This window comes from Emys orbicularis, chromosome 22 (genome assembly GCF_028017835.1).
Source record: "Emys orbicularis isolate rEmyOrb1 chromosome 22, rEmyOrb1.hap1, whole genome shotgun sequence".
NCBI classification, from domain to species: Eukaryota; Metazoa; Chordata; order Testudines; family Emydidae; genus Emys; species Emys orbicularis.
In genome coordinates this window covers 290340-308447 of record NC_088704.1, presented here as the reverse complement: position 1 = coordinate 308447, position 18108 = coordinate 290340, and positions in this window count along the sequence as shown.

Here is an 18108-nt window from a genome sequence, read left to right as displayed (position 1 = left end):
AGAAATTGGTCACTAGCGCAGCTCGGGCAGCATTTTCGTATTTTTTCAATTTCTCACTCCCTGATCGCTATCAAACAATTAGAAGAGCATCCTAATGTCTTTTGAAGCATGATTCCTTGTGAAATTTGTCACTAGCACAGTTCAGGAATTTATTTTTCATTCTTTCTCTTTCTCATGAACAGATCTCTGCATAATGTCAGCTAGGCGATCCTAATGGCTTTGAAGGAATGATTCCAGGAGAAATTCATCAATATCTCAACTCTGGAAAAAATTCTCAATTTTCGTCTTTCTCACCAACCAATCTCAACCAAATCTCTAGCATTCCATCCTAGTGGCTTTTAAACGAAGATTCAGTGAGAAATTGGTCACTAGCACAATTCAGCAATGTAGTTCTCATTGTAATGTTTCTCACAAACCCCTCTCTTCGAAACCACAAGCAGACAATACCAATGTCTTTTCAAGCGTGATGCCTTCTGAAATTTGTCCCTAGCACAGATCAGGACTGAATCGCTCATGTTTCCTTTTCTCACGGACCGAGCTCTACCAACTGACCAGTAGTGAATCCTAGTGGCGTTTCAGCAAAGATTCCTTGAGACATTTGTCACTAGCGCAGCTCAGGAAGCATTTTCACATTTATTGTTTTTCTCCCCAGTAGATTCCCTACCAAACCATTAGCAAGGCATTCTAATGTCTTTTGAAGATGATTCCATGAGAACTTTCTGTCTAGCACAGATCAGGAAGTTAATTCGCGTTTTACATATATCCCACCAGGAACTAATCTCAAACTCCTAACAGAGCATCCTAGTGGCCTTTGAAGCACCACTCCATGAGAAATTTGTCCTAGCACTGATCAGGGATGTTTCTCTCATTTTTCGTCTTTCTCACAAACAGCTCTCTGCCCAATGTCCCGTACTACATCCTAATGGCTTTTACAGCGTCAGGCCATGAGAAATTTCTCACCTTCACAGATGAGGACTATAATTTGCATTTTCAATATTTAGCGGGAACCTATCTCTTTCAAAGCAATAGCAGGGCATCCTAATTGCTTTTAAAAGACGATTCCTCGAGAAATTTTTACCGAGTTCAGATCAGCAATGGAGGTCTCATTTTCCCTATTTGGACAAACCCATTTCTTCAAAACCACAAGCAGACAATACTAATGTCTTTTGAAGCATGATTCCTCGTGAAATTTGTCACTAGCACAGTTCAGGAATTTATTTTTCATTCTTTCTCTTTCTCACGAACAGATCCCTGCCAAGTGTCTTCTAGGCGATCCTAATGGCTTTGAAGGCATGATTCCAAGAGAAATTCATCAATATCACAACTCTGGAAAAATTTCTCATTTTTCGTCTTTCTCACCAACCAATCTCAACCAAATCTCTAGCATTCCATCCTAGTGGCTTTTAAACGAAGATTCCTTGAGAAAGCGGTCACTAGCACAGTTCAGCAATGTAGTTCTCATTTTCACTAGTCGCACAAACCCATCTGTTCCAAACGACAAGTAGACAATACTAGTGTCTTTTGAAGCATGAGGCCTTCTGAAATTTGTCCCTAGCACAGATCAGGGATGAATCGGTCATGTTTCGTTTTCTCACGGACCGATCTCTACCATCTGACCAGTAGTGCAGCATTAAACAAAGATTCCTTGAGAAATTGGTCACTAGCGCAGCTCGGGCAGCATTTTCTTATTTCTTCAATTTCTCACTCCCTGATCGCTATCAAACAATTAGAAGAGCATCCTAATGTCTTTTGAAGCATGATTCCTTGTGAAATTCGTCACTAGCACAGTTCAGGAATTTATTTTTCATTCTTTCTCTTTCTCATGAACAGATCTCTGCATAATGTCAGCTAGGCGATCCTAATGGCTTTGAAGGAATGATTCCAGGAGAAATTCATCAATATCTCAACTCTGGAAAAAATTCTCAATTTTCGTCTTTCTCACCAACCAATCTCAACCAAATCTCTAGCATTCCATCCTAGTGGCTTTTAAACGAAGATTCAGTGAGAAATTGGTCACTAGCACAATTCAGCAATGTAGTTCTCATTGTAATGTTTCTCACAAACCCCTCTCTTCGAAACCACAAGCAGACAATACCAATGTCTTTTCAAGCGTGATGCCTTCTGAAATTTGTCCCTAGCACAGATCAGGACTGAATCGCTCATGTTTCCTTTTCTCACGGACCGAGCTCTACCAACTGACCAGTAGTGAATCCTAGTGGCGTTTCAACAAAGATTCCTTGAGACATTTGTCACTAGCGCAGCTCAGGAAGCATTTTCACATTTATTGTTTTTCTCCCCAGTAGATTCCCTACCAAACCATTAGCAAGGCATTCTAATGTCTTTTGAAGATGATTCCATGAGAACTTTCTGTCTAGCACAGATCAGGAAGTTAATTCGCGTTTTACATATATCCCACCAGGAACTAATCTCAAACTCCTAACAGAGCATCCTAGTGGCCTTTGAAGCACCACTCCATGAGAAATTTGTCCTAGCACTGATCAGGGATGTTTCTCTCATTTTTCGTCTTTCTCACAAACAGCTCTCTGCCCAATGTCCCGTACTACATCCTAATGGCTTTTACAGCGTGAGGCCATGAGAAATTTCTCACCTTCACAGATGAGGACTATAATTCGCATTTTCAATATTTAGCGGGAACCTATCTCTTTCAAAGCAATAGCAGGGCATCCTAATTGCTTTTAAAAGACGATTCCTCGAGAAATTTTTACCGAGTTCAGATCAGCAATGGAGGTCTCATTTTCCCTATTTGGACAAACCCATTTCTTCAAAACCACAAGCAGACAATACTAATGTCTTTTGAAGCATGATTCCTCGTGAAATTTGTCACTAGCACAGTTCAGGAATTTATTTTTCATTCTTTCTCTTTCTCACGAACAGATCCCTGCCAAGTGTCTTCTAGGCGATCCTAATGGCTTTGAAGGCATGATTCCAAGAGAAATTCATCAATATCACAACTCTGGAAAAATTTCTCATTTTTCGTCTTTCTCACCAACCAATCTCAACCAAATCTCTAGCATTCCATCCTAGTGGCTTTTAAACGAAGATTCCTTGAGAAAGCGGTCACTAGCACAGTTCAGCAATGTAGTTCTCATTTTCACTAGTCGCACAAACCCATCTGTTCCAAACGACAAGTAGACAATACTAGTGTCTTTTGAAGCATGAGGCCTTCTGAAATTTGTCCCTAGCACAGATCAGGGATGAATCGGTCATGTTTCGTTTTCTCACGGACCGATCTCTACCATCTGACCAGTAGTGCAGCATTAAACAAAGATTCCTTGAGAAATTGGTCACTAGCGCAGCTCGGGCAGCATTTTCGTATTTTTTCAATTTCTCACTCCCTGATCGCTATCAAACAATTAGAAGAGCATCCTAATGTCTTTTGAAGCATGATTCCTTGTGAAATTCGTCACTAGCACAGTTCAGGAATTTATTTTTCATTCTTTCTCTTTCTCATGAACAGATCTCTGCATAATGTCAGCTAGGCGATCCTAATGGCTTTGAAGGAATGATTCCAGGAGAAATTCATCAATATCTCAACTCTGGAAAAAATTCTCAATTTTCGTCTTTCTCACCAACCAATCTCAACCAAATCTCTAGCATTCCATCCTAGTGGCTTTTAAACGAAGATTCAGTGAGAAATTGGTCACTAGCACAATTCAGCAATGTAGTTCTCATTGTAATGTTTCTCACAAACCCCTCTCTTCGAAACCACAAGCAGACAATACCAATGTCTTTTCAAGCGTGATGCCTTCTGAAATTTGTCCCTAGCACAGATCAGGACTGAATCGCTCATGTTTCCTTTTCTCACGGACCGAGCTCTACCAACTGACCAGTAGTGAATCCTAGTGGCGTTTCAACAAAGATTCCTTGAGACATTTGTCACTAGCGCAGCTCAGGAAGCATTTTCACATTTATTGTTTTTCTCCCCAGTAGATTCCCTACCAAACCATTAGCAAGGCATTCTAATGTCTTTTGAAGATGATTCCATGAGAACTTTCTGTCTAGCACAGATCAGGAAGTTAATTCGCGTTTTACATATATCCCACCAGGAACTAATCTCAAACTCCTAACAGAGCATCCTAGTGGCCTTTGAAGCACCACTCCATGAGAAATTTGTCCTAGCACTGATCAGGGATGTTTCTCTCATTTTTCGTCTTTCTCACAAACAGCTCTCTGCCCAATGTCCCGTACTACATCCTAATGGCTTTTACAGCGTGAGGCCATGAGAAATTTCTCACCTTCACAGATGAGGACTATAATTCGCATTTTCAATATTTAGCGGGAACCTATCTCTTTCAAAGTAATAGCAGGGCATCCTAATTGCTTTTAAAAGACGATTCCTCGAGAAATTTTTACCGAGTTCAGATCAGCAATGGAGGTCTCATTTTCCCTATTTGGACAAACCCATTTCTTCAAAACCACAAGCAGACAATACTAATGTCTTTTGAAGCATGATTCCTCGTGAAATTTGTCACTAGCACAGTTCAGGAATTTATTTTTCATTCTTTCTCTTTCTCACGAACAGATCCCTGCCAAGTGTCTTCTAGGCGATCCTAATGGCTTTGAAGGCATGATTCCAAGAGAAATTCATCAATATCACAACTCTGGAAAAATTTCTCATTTTTCGTCTTTCTCACCAACCAATCTCAACCAAATCTCTAGCATTCCATCCTAGTGGCTTTTAAACGAAGATTCCTTGAGAAAGCGGTCACTAGCACAGTTCAGCAATGTAGTTCTCATTTTCACTAGTCGCACAAACCCATCTGTTCCAAACGACAAGTAGACAATACTAGTGTCTTTTGAAGCATGAGGCCTTCTGAAATTTGTCCCTAGCACAGATCAGGGATGAATCGGTCATGTTTCGTTTTCTCACGGACCGATCTCTACCATCTGACCAGTAGTGCAGCATTAAACAAAGATTCCTTGAGAAATTGGTCACTAGCGCAGCTCGGGCAGCATTTTCGTATTTTTTCAATTTCTCACTCCCTGATCGCTATCAAACAATTAGAAGAGCATCCTAATGTCTTTTGAAGCATGATTCCTTGTGAAATTCGTCACTAGCACAGTTCAGGAATTTATTTTTCATTCTTTCTCTTTCTCATGAACAGATCTCTGCATAATGTCAGCTAGGCGATCCTAATGGCTTTGAAGGAATGATTCCAGGAGAAATTCATCAATATCTCAACTCTGGAAAAAATTCTCAATTTTCGTCTTTCTCACCAACCAATCTCAACCAAATCTCTAGCATTCCATCCTAGTGGCTTTTAAACGAAGATTCAGTGAGAAATTGGTCACTAGCACAATTCAGCAATGTAGTTCTCATTGTAATGTTTCTCACAAACCCCTCTCTTCGAAACCACAAGCAGACAATACCAATGTCTTTTCAAGCGTGATGCCTTCTGAAATTTGTCCCTAGCACAGATCAGGACTGAATCGCTCATGTTTCCTTTTCTCACGGACCGAGCTCTACCAACTGACCAGTAGTGAATCCTAGTGGCGTTTCAACAAAGATTCCTTGAGACATTTGTCACTAGCGCAGCTCAGGAAGCATTTTCACATTTATTGTTTTTCTCCCCAGTAGATTCCCTACCAAACCATTAGCAAGGCATTCTAATGTCTTTTGAAGATGATTCCATGAGAACTTTCTGTCTAGCACAGATCAGGAAGTTAATTCGCGTTTTACATATATCCCACCAGGAACTAATCTCAAACTCCTAACAGAGCATCCTAGTGGCCTTTGAAGCACCACTCCATGAGAAATTTGTCCTAGCACTGATCAGGGATGTTTCTCTCATTTTTCGTCTTTCTCACAAACAGCTCTCTGCCCAATGTCCCGTACTACATCCTAATGGCTTTTACAGCGTGAGGCCATGAGAAATTTCTCACCTTCACAGATGAGGACTATAATTCGCATTTTCAATATTTAGCGGGAACCTATCTCTTTCAAAGCAATAGCAGGGCATCCTAATTGCTTTTAAAAGACGATTCCTCGAGAAATTTTTACCGAGTTCAGATCAGCAATGGAGGTCTCATTTTCCCTATTTGGACAAACCCATTTCTTCAAAACCACAAGCAGACAATACTAATGTCTTTTGAAGCATGATTCCTCGTGAAATTTGTCACTAGCACAGTTCAGGAATTTATTTTTCATTCTTTCTCTTTCTCACGAACAGATCCCTGCCAAGTGTCTTCTAGGCGATCCTAATGGCTTTGAAGGCATGATTCCAAGAGAAATTCATCAATATCACAACTCTGGAAAAATTTCTCATTTTTCGTCTTTCTCACCAACCAATCTCAACCAAATCTCTAGCATTCCATCCTAGTGGCTTTTAAACGAAGATTCCTTGAGAAAGCGGTCACTAGCACAGTTCAGCAATGTAGTTCTCATTTTCACTAGTCGCACAAACCCATCTGTTCCAAAGGACAAGTAGACAATACTAGTGTCTTTTGAAGCATGAGGCCTTCTGAAATTTGTCCCTAGCACAGATCAGGGATGAATCGGTCATGTTTCGTTTTCTCACGGACCGATCTCTACCATCTGACCAGTAGTGCAGCATTAAACAAAGATTCCTTGAGAAATTGGTCACTAGCGCAGCTCGGGCAGCATTTTCGTATTTTTTCAATTTCTCACTCCCTGATCGCTATCAAACAATTAGAAGAGCATCCTAATGTCTTTTGAAGCATGATTCCTTGTGAAATTCGTCACTAGCACAGTTCAGGAATTTATTTTTCATTCTTTCCCTTTCTCACGAACAGATCCCTGCCAAGTGTCTTCTAGGCGATCCTAACGGCTTTGAAGGCATAATTCCAAGAGAAATTCATCAATATCACAACTCAGGAAACATTTCTCATTTTTCGTCTTTCTCACCAACCAATCTCAACCAAATCTCTAGCATTCCATCCTAGTGGCTTTTAAAGAAGATTCCTTGAGAAATCGGTCACTAGCACAGTTCAGCAATGTATTTCTCATTTTCACTATTCGCACAAACCCATCTGTTCCAAACGACAAGTAGACAATACTAGAGTCTTTTGAAGCATGATGCCTTCTGAAATTTGTCCCTAGCACAGATCAGGGATGAATCGGTCATGTTTCCTTTTCTCACGGACCGATCTCTACCAACTGACCAGTAGTGCACCATTAAACAAAGATTCCTTGAGAAATTGGTCACTAGCGCAGCTCGGGAAGCATTTTCATATTTTTTCTATTTCTCACTCTCTGATCGCTATCAAACAATTAGAAGAGCATCCTAATGTCTTTTGAAGCATGATTCCTTGTGAAATTCGTCACTAGCACAGTTCAGGAATTTATTTTTCATTCTTTCTCTTTCTCATGAACAGATCTCTGCATAATGTCAGCTAGGCGATCCTAATGGCTTTGAAGGAATGATTCCAGGAGAAATTCATCAATATCTCAACTCTGGAAAAAATTCTCAATTTTCGTCTTTCTCACCAACCAATCTCAACCAAATCTCTAGCATTCCATCCTAGTGGCTTTTAAACGAAGATTCAGTGAGAAATTGGTCACTAGCACAATTCAGCAATGTAGTTCTCATTGTAATGTTTCTCACAAACCCCTCTCTTCGAAACCACAAGCAGACAATACCAATGTCTTTTCAAGCGTGATGCCTTCTGAAATTTGTCCCTAGCACAGATCAGGACTGAATCGCTCATGTTTCCTTTTCTCACGGACCGAGCTCTACCAACTGACCAGTAGTGAATCCTAGTGGCGTTTCAACAAAGATTCCTTGAGACATTTGTCACTAGCGCAGCTCAGGAAGCATTTTCACATTTATTGTTTTTCTCCCCAGTAGATTCCCTACCAAACCATTAGCAAGGCATTCTAATGTCTTTTGAAGATGATTCCATGAGAACTTTCTGTCTAGCACAGATCAGGAAGTTAATTCGCGTTTTACATATATCCCACCAGGAACTAATCTCAAACTCCTAACAGAGCATCCTAGTGGCCTTTGAAGCACCACTCCATGAGAAATTTGTCCTAGCACTGATCAGGGATGTTTCTCTCATTTTTCGTCTTTCTCACAAACAGCTCTCTGCCCAATGTCCCGTACTACATCCTAATGGCTTTTACAGCGTGAGGCCATGAGAAATTTCTCACCTTCACAGATGAGGACTATAATTCGCATTTTCAATATTTAGCGGGAACCTATCTCTTTCAAAGCAATAGCAGGGCATCCTAATTGCTTTTAAAAGACGATTCCTCGAGAAATTTTTACCGAGTTCAGATCAGCAATGGAGGTCTCATTTTCCCTATTTGGACAAACCCATTTCTTCAAAACCACAAGCAGACAATACTAATGTCTTTTGAAGCATGATTCCTCGTGAAATTTGTCACTAGCACAGTTCAGGAATTTATTTTTCATTCTTTCTCTTTCTCACGAACAGATCCCTGCCAAGTGTCTTCTAGGCGATCCTAATGGCTTTGAAGGCATGATTCCAAGAGAAATTCATCAATATCACAACTCTGGAAAAATTTCTCATTTTTCGTCTTTCTCACCAACCAATCTCAACCAAATCTCTAGCATTCCATCCTAGTGGCTTTTAAACGAAGATTCCTTGAGAAAGCGGTCACTAGCACAGTTCAGCAATGTAGTTCTCATTTTCACTAGTCGCACAAACCCATCTGTTCCAAAGGACAAGTAGACAATACTAGTGTCTTTTGAAGCATGAGGCCTTCTGAAATTTGTCCCTAGCACAGATCAGGGATGAATCGGTCATGTTTCGTTTTCTCACGGACCGATCTCTACCATCTGACCAGTAGTGCAGCATTAAACAAAGATTCCTTGAGAAATTGGTCACTAGCGCAGCTCGGGCAGCATTTTCGTATTTTTTCAATTTCTCACTCCCTGATCGCTATCAAACAATTAGAAGAGCATCCTAATGTCTTTTGAAGCATGATTCCTTGTGAAATTCGTCACTAGCACAGTTCAGGAATTTATTTTTCATTCTTTCCCTTTCTCACGAACAGATCCCTGCCAAGTGTCTTCTAGGCGATCCTAACGGCTTTGAAGGCATAATTCCAAGAGAAATTCATCAATATCACAACTCAGGAAACATTTCTCATTTTTCGTCTTTCTCACCAACCAATCTCAACCAAATCTCTAGCATTCCATCCTAGTGGCTTTTAAAGAAGATTCCTTGAGAAATCGGTCACTAGCACAGTTCAGCAATGTATTTCTCATTTTCACTATTCGCACAAACCCATCTGTTCCAAACGACAAGTAGACAATACTAGAGTCTTTTGAAGCATGATGCCTTCTGAAATTTGTCCCTAGCACAGATCAGGGATGAATCGGTCATGTTTCCTTTTCTCACGGACCGATCTCTACCAACTGACCAGTAGTGCACCATTAAACAAAGATTCCTTGAGAAATTGGTCACTAGCGCAGCTCGGGAAGCATTTTCATATTTTTTCTATTTCTCACTCCCTGATCGCTATCAAACAATTAGAAGAGCATCCTAATGTCTTTTGAAGCATGATTCCTTGTGAAATTTGTCACTAGCACAGTTCAGGAATTTATTTTTCATTCTTTCTCTTTCTCATGAACAGATCTCTGCATAATGTCAGCTAGGCGATCCTAATGGCTTTGAAGGAATGATTCCAGGAGAAATTCATCAATATCTCAACTCTGGAAAAAATTCTCAATTTTCGTCTTTCTCACCAACCAATCTCAACCAAATCTCTAGCATTCCATCCTAGTGGCTTTTAAACGAAGATTCAGTGAGAAATTGGTCACTAGCACAATTCAGCAATGTAGTTCTCATTGTAATGTTTCTCACAAACCCCTCTCTTCGAAACCACAAGCAGACAATACCAATGTCTTTTCAAGCGTGATGCCTTCTGAAATTTGTCCCTAGCACAGATCAGGACTGAATCGCTCATGTTTCCTTTTCTCACGGACCGAGCTCTACCAACTGACCAGTAGTGAATCCTAGTGGCGTTTCAACAAAGATTCCTTCAGAAATTTGTCACTAGCGCAGCTCAGGAAGCATTTTCACATTCATTGTTTTTCTCCCCAGTAGATTCCCTACCAAACCATTAGCAAGGCATTCTAATGTCTTTTGAAGATGATTCCATGAGAACTTTCTGTCTAGCACAGATCAGGAAGTTAATTCGCGTTTTACATATATCCCACCAGGAACTAATCTCAAACTGCTAGCAGAGCATCCTAGTGGCCTTTGAAGCACCACTCCATGAGAAATTTGTCCTCGCACTGATCAGGGATGTTTCTCTCATTTTTCGTCTTTCTCACCAACCGATCTCTACCAACCTTTTAGCATTATATTTTAATCGTTTTCAGACAAGGATTCCTTGAAATATTGTCACTAGCACAGTTCAGGAATTTACTTTTCATTTTTCGTCTTTCTCACAAACAGCTCTCTGCCCAATGTCCCGTACTACATCCTAATGGCTTTTACAGCGTGAGGCCATGAGAAATTTCTCACCTTCACAGATGAGGACTATAATTCGCATTTTCAATATTTAGCGGGAACCTATCTCTTTCAAAGTAATAGCAGGGCATCCTAATTGCTTTTAAAAGACGATTCCTCGAGAAATTTTTACCGAGTTCAGATCAGCAATGGAGGTCTCATTTTCCCTATTTGGACAAACCCATTTCTTCAAAACCACAAGCAGACAATACTAATGTCTTTTGAAGCATGATTCCTCGTGAAATTTGTCACTAGCACAGTTCAGGAATTTATTTTTCATTCTTTCTCTTTCTCACGAACAGATCCCTGCCAAGTGTCTTCTAGGCGATCCTAATGGCTTTGAAGGCATGATTCCAAGAGAAATTCATCAATATCACAACTCTGGAAAAATTTCTCATTTTTCGTCTTTCTCACCAACCAATCTCAACCAAATCTCTAGCATTCCATCCTAGTGGCTTTTAAACGAAGATTCCTTGAGAAAGCGGTCACTAGCACAGTTCAGCAATGTAGTTCTCATTTTCACTAGTCGCACAAACCCATCTGTTCCAAACGACAAGTAGACAATACTAGTGTCTTTTGAAGCATGAGGCCTTCTGAAATTTGTCCCTAGCACAGATCAGGGATGAATCGGTCATGTTTCGTTTTCTCACGGACCGATCTCTACCATCTGACCAGTAGTGCAGCATTAAACAAAGATTCCTTGAGAAATTGGTCACTAGCGCAGCTCGGGCAGCATTTTCGTATTTTTTCAATTTCTCACTCCCTGATCGCTATCAAACAATTAGAAGAGCATCCTAATGTCTTTTGAAGCATGATTCCTTGTGAAATTCGTCACTAGCACAGTTCAGGAATTTATTTTTCATTCTTTCTCTTTCTCATGAACAGATCTCTGCATAATGTCAGCTAGGCGATCCTAATGGCTTTGAAGGAATGATTCCAGGAGAAATTCATCAATATCTCAACTCTGGAAAAAATTCTCAATTTTCGTCTTTCTCACCAACCAATCTCAACCAAATCTCTAGCATTCCATCCTAGTGGCTTTTAAACGAAGATTCAGTGAGAAATTGGTCACTAGCACAATTCAGCAATGTAGTTCTCATTGTAATGTTTCTCACAAACCCCTCTCTTCGAAACCACAAGCAGACAATACCAATGTCTTTTCAAGCGTGATGCCTTCTGAAATTTGTCCCTAGCACAGATCAGGACTGAATCGCTCATGTTTCCTTTTCTCACGGACCGAGCTCTACCAACTGACCAGTAGTGAATCCTAGTGGCGTTTCAACAAAGATTCCTTGAGACATTTGTCACTAGCGCAGCTCAGGAAGCATTTTCACATTTATTGTTTTTCTCCCCAGTAGATTCCCTACCAAACCATTAGCAAGGCATTCTAATGTCTTTTGAAGATGATTCCATGAGAACTTTCTGTCTAGCACAGATCAGGAAGTTAATTCGCGTTTTACATATATCCCACCAGGAACTAATCTCAAACTCCTAACAGAGCATCCTAGTGGCCTTTGAAGCACCACTCCATGAGAAATTTGTCCTAGCACTGATCAGGGATGTTTCTCTCATTTTTCGTCTTTCTCACAAACAGCTCTCTGCCCAATGTCCCGTACTACATCCTAATGGCTTTTACAGCGTGAGGCCATGAGAAATTTCTCACCTTCACAGATGAGGACTATAATTCGCATTTTCAATATTTAGCGGGAACCTATCTCTTTCAAAGCAATAGCAGGGCATCCTAATTGCTTTTAAAAGACGATTCCTCGAGAAATTTTTACCGAGTTCAGATCAGCAATGGAGGTCTCATTTTCCCTATTTGGACAAACCCATTTCTTCAAAACCACAAGCAGACAATACTAATGTCTTTTGAAGCATGATTCCTCGTGAAATTTGTCACTAGCACAGTTCAGGAATTTATTTTTCATTCTTTCTCTTTCTCACGAACAGATCCCTGCCAAGTGTCTTCTAGGCGATCCTAATGGCTTTGAAGGCATGATTCCAAGAGAAATTCATCAATATCACAACTCTGGAAAAATTTCTCATTTTTCATCTTTCTCACCAACCAATCTCAACCAAATCTCTAGCATTCCATCCTAGTGGCTTTTAAACGAAGATTCCTTGAGAAAGCGGTCACTAGCACAGTTCAGCAATGTAGTTCTCATTTTCACTAGTCGCACAAACCCATCTGTTCCAAACGACAAGTAGACAATACTAGTGTCTTTTGAAGCATGAGGCCTTCTGAAATTTGTCCCTAGCACAGATCAGGGATGAATCGGTCATGTTTCGTTTTCTCACGGACCGATCTCTACCATCTGACCAGTAGTGCAGCATTAAACAAAGATTCCTTGAGAAATTGGTCACTAGCGCAGCTCGGGCAGCATTTTCGTATTTTTTCAATTTCTCACTCCCTGATCGCTATCAAACAATTAGAAGAGCATCCTAATGTCTTTTGAAGCATGATTCCTTGTGAAATTCGTCACTAGCACAGTTCAGGAATTTATTTTTCATTCTTTCTCTTTCTCATGAACAGATCTCTGCATAATGTCAGCTAGGCGATCCTAATGGCTTTGAAGGAATGATTCCAGGAGAAATTCATCAATATCTCAACTCTGGAAAAAATTCTCAATTTTCGTCTTTCTCACCAACCAATCTCAACCAAATCTCTAGCATTCCATCCTAGTGGCTTTTAAACGAAGATTCAGTGAGAAATTGGTCACTAGCACAATTCAGCAATGTAGTTCTCATTGTAATGTTTCTCACAAACCCCTCTCTTCGAAACCACAAGCAGACAATACCAATGTCTTTTCAAGCGTGATGCCTTCTGAAATTTGTCCCTAGCACAGATCAGGACTGAATCGCTCATGTTTCCTTTTCTCACGGACCGAGCTCTACCAACTGACCAGTAGTGAATCCTAGTGGCGTTTCAACAAAGATTCCTTGAGACATTTGTCACTAGCGCAGCTCAGGAAGCATTTTCACATTTATTGTTTTTCTCCCCAGTAGATTCCCTACCAAACCATTAGCAAGGCATTCTAATGTCTTTTGAAGATGATTCCATGAGAACTTTCTGTCTAGCACAGATCAGGAAGTTAATTCGCGTTTTACATATATCCCACCAGGAACTAATCTCAAACTCCTAACAGAGCATCCTAGTGGCCTTTGAAGCACCACTCCATGAGAAATTTGTCCTAGCACTGATCAGGGATGTTTCTCTCATTTTTCGTCTTTCTCACAAACAGCTCTCTGCCCAATGTCCCGTACTACATCCTAATGGCTTTTACAGCGTGAGGCCATGAGAAATTTCTCACCTTCACAGATGAGGACTATAATTCGCATTTTCAATATTTAGCGGGAACCTATCTCTTTCAAAGCAATAGCAGGGCATCCTAATTGCTTTTAAAAGACGATTCCTCGAGAAATTTTTACCGAGTTCAGATCAGCAATGGAGGTCTCATTTTCCCTATTTGGACAAACCCATTTCTTCAAAACCACAAGCAGACAATACTAATGTCTTTTGAAGCATGATTCCTCGTGAAATTTGTCACTAGCACAGTTCAGGAATTTATTTTTCATTCTTTCTCTTTCTCACGAACAGATCCCTGCCAAGTGTCTTCTAGGCGATCCTAATGGCTTTGAAGGCATGATTCCAAGAGAAATTCATCAATATCACAACTCTGGAAAAATTTCTCATTTTTCGTCTTTCTCACCAACCAATCTCAACCAAATCTCTAGCATTCCATCCTAGTGGCTTTTAAACGAAGATTCCTTGAGAAAGCGGTCACTAGCACAGTTCAGCAATGTAGTTCTCATTTTCACTAGTCGCACAAACCCATCTGTTCCAAACGACAAGTAGACAATACTAGTGTCTTTTGAAGCATGAGGCCTTCTGAAATTTGTCCCTAGCACAGATCAGGGATGAATCGGTCATGTTTCGTTTTCTCACGGACCGATCTCTACCATCTGACCAGTAGTGCAGCATTAAACAAAGATTCCTTGAGAAATTGGTCACTAGCGCAGCTCGGGCAGCATTTTCGTATTTTTTCAATTTCTCACTCCCTGATCGCTATCAAACAATTAGAAGAGCATCCTAATGTCTTTTGAAGCATGATTCCTTGTGAAATTCGTCACTAGCACAGTTCAGGAATTTATTTTTCATTCTTTCTCTTTCTCATGAACAGATCTCTGCATAATGTCAGCTAGGCGATCCTAATGGCTTTGAAGGAATGATTCCAGGAGAAATTCATCAATATCTCAACTCTGGAAAAAATTCTCAATTTTCGTCTTTCTCACCAACCAATCTCAACCAAATCTCTAGCATTCCATCCTAGTGGCTTTTAAACGAAGATTCAGTGAGAAATTGGTCACTAGCACAATTCAGCAATGTAGTTCTCATTGTAATGTTTCTCACAAACCCCTCTCTTCGAAACCACAAGCAGACAATACCAATGTCTTTTCAAGCGTGATGCCTTCTGAAATTTGTCCCTAGCACAGATCAGGACTGAATCGCTCATGTTTCCTTTTCTCACGGACCGAGCTCTACCAACTGACCAGTAGTGAATCCTAGTGGCGTTTCAACAAAGATTCCTTGAGACATTTGTCACTAGCGCAGCTCAGGAAGCATTTTCACATTTATTGTTTTTCTCCCCAGTAGATTCCCTACCAAACCATTAGCAAGGCATTCTAATGTCTTTTGAAGATGATTCCATGAGAACTTTCTGTCTAGCACAGATCAGGAAGTTAATTCGCGTTTTACATATATCCCACCAGGAACTAATCTCAAACTCCTAACAGAGCATCCTAGTGGCCTTTGAAGCACCACTCCATGAGAAATTTGTCCTAGCACTGATCAGGGATGTTTCTCTCATTTTTCGTCTTTCTCACAAACAGCTCTCTGCCCAATGTCCCGTACTACATCCTAATGGCTTTTACAGCGTGAGGCCATGAGAAATTTCTCACCTTCACAGATGAGGACTATAATTCGCATTTTCAATATTTAGCGGGAACCTATCTCTTTCAAAGCAATAGCAGGGCATCCTAATTGCTTTTAAAAGACGATTCCTCGAGAAATTTTTACCGAGTTCAGATCAGCAATGGAGGTCTCATTTTCCCTATTTGGACAAACCCATTTCTTCAAAACCACAAGCAGACAATACTAATGTCTTTTGAAGCATGATTCCTCGTGAAATTTGTCACTAGCACAGTTCAGGAATTTATTTTTCATTCTTTCTCTTTCTCACGAACAGATCCCTGCCAAGTGTCTTCTAGGCGATCCTAATGGCTTTGAAGGCATGATTCCAAGAGAAATTCATCAATATCACAACTCTGGAAAAATTTCTCATTTTTCGTCTTTCTCACCAACCAATCTCAACCAAATCTCTAGCATTCCATCCTAGTGGCTTTTAAACGAAGATTCCTTGAGAAAGCGGTCACTAGCACAGTTCAGCAATGTAGTTCTCATTTTCACTAGTCGCACAAACCCATCTGTTCCAAAGGACAAGTAGACAATACTAGTGTCTTTTGAAGCATGAGGCCTTCTGAAATTTGTCCCTAGCACAGATCAGGGATGAATCGGTCATGTTTCGTTTTCTCACGGACCGATCTCTACCATCTGACCAGTAGTGCAGCATTAAACAAAGATTCCTTGAGAAATTGGTCACTAGCGCAGCTCGGGCAGCATTTTCGTATTTTTTCAATTTCTCACTCCCTGATCGCTATCAAACAATTAGAAGAGCATCCTAATGTCTTTTGAAGCATGATTCCTTGTGAAATTCGTCACTAGCACAGTTCAGGAATTTATTTTTCATTCTTTCCCTTTCTCACGAACAGATCCCTGCCAAGTGTCTTCTAGGCGATCCTAACGGCTTTGAAGGCATAATTCCAAGAGAAATTCATCAATATCACAACTCAGGAAACATTTCTCATTTTTCGTCTTTCTCACCAACCAATCTCAACCAAATCTCTAGCATTCCATCCTAGTGGCTTTTAAAGAAGATTCCTTGAGAAATCGGTCACTAGCACAGTTCAGCAATGTATTTCTCATTTTCACTATTCGCACAAACCCATCTGTTCCAAACGACAAGTAGACAATACTAGAGTCTTTTGAAGCATGATGCCTTCTGAAATTTGTCCCTAGCACAGATCAGGGATGAATCGGTCATGTTTCCTTTTCTCACGGACCGATCTCTACCAACTGACCAGTAGTGCACCATTAAACAAAGATTCCTTGAGAAATTGGTCACTAGCGCAGCTCGGGAAGCATTTTCATATTTTTTCTATTTCTCACTCCCTGATCGCTATCAAACAATTAGAAGAGCATCCTAATGTCTTTTGAAGCATGATTCCTTGTGAAATTTGTCACTAGCACAGTTCAGGAATTTATTTTTCATTCTTTCTCTTTCTCATGAACAGATCTCTGCATAATGTCAGCTAGGCGATCCTAATGGCTTTGAAGGAATGATTCCAGGAGAAATTCATCAATATCTCAACTCTGGAAAAAATTCTCAATTTTCGTCTTTCTCACCAACCAATCTCAACCAAATCTCTAGCATTCCATCCTAGTGGCTTTTAAACGAAGATTCAGTGAGAAATTGGTCACTAGCACAATTCAGCAATGTAGTTCTCATTGTAATGTTTCTCACAAACCCCTCTCTTCGAAACCACAAGCAGACAATACCAATGTCTTTTCAAGCGTGATGCCTTCTGAAATTTGTCCCTAGCACAGATCAGGACTGAATCGCTCATGTTTCCTTTTCTCACGGACCGAGCTCTACCAACTGACCAGTAGTGAATCCTAGTGGCGTTTCAACAAAGATTCCTTGAGAAATTTGTCACTAGCGCAGCTCAGGAAGCATTTTCACATTTATTGTTTTTCTCCCCAGTAGATTCCCTACCAAACCATTAGCAAGGCATTCTAATGTCTTTTGAAGATGATTCCATGAGAACTTTCTGTCTAGCACAGATCAGGAAGTTAATTCGCGTTTTACATATATCCCACCAGGAACTAATCTCAAACTGCTAGCAGAGCATCCTAGTGGCCTTTGAAGCACCACTCCATGAGAAATTTGTCCTCGCACTGATCAGGGATGTTTCTCTCATTTTTCGTCTTTCTCACCAACCGATCTCTACCAACCTTTTAGCATTATATTTTAATCGTTTTCCGACAAGGATTCCTTGAAATATTGTCACTAGCACAGTTCAGGAATTTACTTTTCATTTTTCGTCTTTCTCACAAACAGCTCTCTGCCCAATGTCCCGTACTACATCCTAATGGCTTTTACAGCGTGAGGCCATGAGAAATTTCTCACCTTCACAGATGAGGACTATAATTCGCATTTTCAATATTTAGCGGGAACCTATCTCTTTCAAAGTAATAGCAGGGCATCCTAATTGCTTTTAAAAGACGATTCCTCGAGAAATTTTTACCGAGTTCAGATCAGCAATGGAGGTCTCATTTTCCCTATTTGGACAAACCCATTTCTTCAAAACCACAAGCAGACAATACTAATGTCTTTTGAAGCATGATTCCTCGTGAAATTTGTCACTAGCACAGTTCAGGAATTTATTTTTCATTCTTTCTCTTTCTCACGAACAGATCCCTGCCAAGTGTCTTCTAGGCGATCCTAATGGCTTTGAAGGCAT